This window comes from Lampris incognitus, chromosome 7 (assembly GCF_029633865.1).
Source record: "Lampris incognitus isolate fLamInc1 chromosome 7, fLamInc1.hap2, whole genome shotgun sequence".
In the NCBI taxonomy this organism is placed as follows: domain Eukaryota; kingdom Metazoa; phylum Chordata; class Actinopteri; order Lampriformes; family Lampridae; genus Lampris; species Lampris incognitus.
In genome coordinates, this window is record NC_079217.1 from 47,815,087 (window position 1) to 47,817,820 (window position 2,734).

Sequence of the window (2,734 nt, forward strand, 5' to 3'; positions counted from 1 at the left end):
CCCCCACACCGCAGCCACCTTTCTCTTGCCCCAGAATACCTGAACCTATTGCTCTAAACCTTCACATTCACCTTCAACCACACCCACCCTGCCCAGGACTGTATTGTTCTTATCCTTGCTTTGTTTTTAAACCCAACTTCTAGCTGATACCTGATCTTTTTTGTTTGTTTATCTAAGTTGCATATGTGTTGCTGTACACTGACCTGAACAAAACAAGTTTCCCTTGTAGATAAATAAAGACATCTTATGTTATCTTATCCTAGGGTTTCTACTTAAACAGGGAATAGGGTAGGTGAGCATCTGGTTTGTTTGTTCATCTTTAATGTAAAAAAGCTGGATTTCTTTTCCCGCTAGCATTTGTTTTTGAACAGATTTCTCATTTTTATTGTTTTACCTTTCTAGTATGTCTTTATGCATTTTCAGTAACCCAGGTAAGAAAGTCGAAGAAAGTTGAATCAGTTCATATGGACACGTTTATTGACAGATACGTTCATCACATATAGTGCAGTATGGTATGTACTCCCGTAGGATTTTTGTGCCAAAATTGATTTTTTTTGCTGTTTTGGCTTCTGTAGGGACTAAACTGTCAGAAAATGATGGGTGCCAAATTTTCAGACCCCCACCCCCTTTCTGAGCGCTCCCTATCCAAAATAGATGGTTCAATATGTGAAGAAAAAAAAAATTAATCCCAAGAAAATAGATAACATAGTTTTTTCTATTGATTCTGTTACCTCTAGGCATGCTTAAGAACATACTAAAAATATAGGAAAATTTACCACCTGGAAATGCATCATTTTCAAGATGGAATCCAATATGGCTGCCAGGAGCTTAAAATGGCTATATCTCAGTTTCTATTCAAGCTAGAAAGCTGATTTTGATGTCTAATCTTAGGTTTTTGGGCTCAAGGAATTCAACTGAATCAGTGAAATTTCCATCATTTACTTATTTATTGTCAAATCCAAGATGGTGTCCATCCTACGGCGATGTCCCATTGTACTAAATTAGGTAAAAACAACAAATTTGCCTTTTTTTGTGAAAGGGAACATAATAACTGTCATATTTAATGTGAAAAATGGAAGACATTTATTAAACATGTTTCTATTATGTAAATAACCACACAGTAGTCGAGTAATCCAGTAAGACAGGTTTATCTTTCAGTTAAGCATACTGTATGTTGTTTATAGCAGCATATACATGATGACAAGCAGCAGTAAAAAGTTGCACTTAGTATCCAATTGAAAAAAAAGTTACTCTAGTATGTTGCGCCAGTAGGTAAATAGAGAGTAAGAAAAAGCTGCTAAATTCCCCAAAAACATCTACAACAAAACAAAACAAATACAGGTGATGATAAAGGAATTTAAATAATACTTGATGATCTATTCATCAGCATTGTCATCTTCTGGAATGTACTCACTTGTTGTGTTTGCACAGTCTCCACCATAACATTTGCAGAGAGGAGTGCAAAGCAGGTGATTCTTTGAGCAGCTGCACTGTCCCTTGCAACCTGCTTTGCAGCCACATTTGATTAGCTCAAGTACTGCCTGTGGTGCAGGGAGGGCAAGACGCCTGACTGGAACATATACGCCACTCACTGAACTCCATCCATTCTGTTCGATTGGTGGAAGCTCAGGGCAATTCGTCTTGTATGACTTATCTCGCATTGTGACATAATTGGAACGTAGGATATGGGGTAGCAATGCAGCACGAGTTGGAGGTAGCATCTCACCCTCCAGGTTCTTTGATCGGAATAGTTCCCATCTGAGTGATGGCAGGGTTGTTGGACCTTTTGAGCTGTAAACACAGCACACAAAATTCTCTAATGCCTTCACCAGTGATGGGAGCTCACCATTGATAAGCTCAGGGGGAATGGAACCCTTGCCAAGGTCCTTGAAGCAGTCAATGGCAGGATCATCATCATCAAGCTTCAGGTATGCGTTGATCCACGTCTTTTTGGAGATTCCAACAAATTTTCCTCCCCAGTCAGCACCAGAAAAATTGTGCAGGCCAAGTAATCCCTGACATTTCTGACATCCAATAACTTGAACACGCTCAAAAACATTTATTTCCCATTTATTTGCACCTTTGCCTATTGAAAATGTCAGAGAAGTTGGAGTTGCAATGCATTCACATGATACTAAATCAAGTAGCAGTAAGAGGACATCAGTGTCGGGTGACCAAACATGTCTCGTGAGGCACCATTGGCAGCAGAGGCAAGGACTTGATGAGGTATTAGGGTATCAGCCTCTTCATGTGTGTGTGCCTCCACAAAATCACGTCCCTTGATGAAGGTGTCATAGATGACAACCAGTAGGAAAGAACTGTCCTTTGAGAAATACTCTAGCAGTCCCTGGCGCAACTCACATGTCAGCTTCTTCTTGGTCGATGATGCAGAGAGGAGATCCTTGATCGACATAGTGAGCTTCATCTCTGGATGGATTTCGTATTCTACAGAAGTAGTTTCTCTCTTCTGTCGAGTTTTCTTCTTTAATGACTCATTCATATATTGATCAAAGACAACTCGACCCTCATGATAGCCAGCCATCATTGTTTTGATGCGTTTGTTAAATGCGTCCTGAAGGTCTGACCGCTTCCGCATGGTTTTGCTTTTTCATGCTCTGAAGCACACCCATGGCATCAACTATTAGAACTTTGATAGGGACACCTGGAGGATCTTCTTGCATTGGATCAGGCTTTGGGACAGCTTCAAGGAGCTCTGCCTTGGCATCTTCAATTG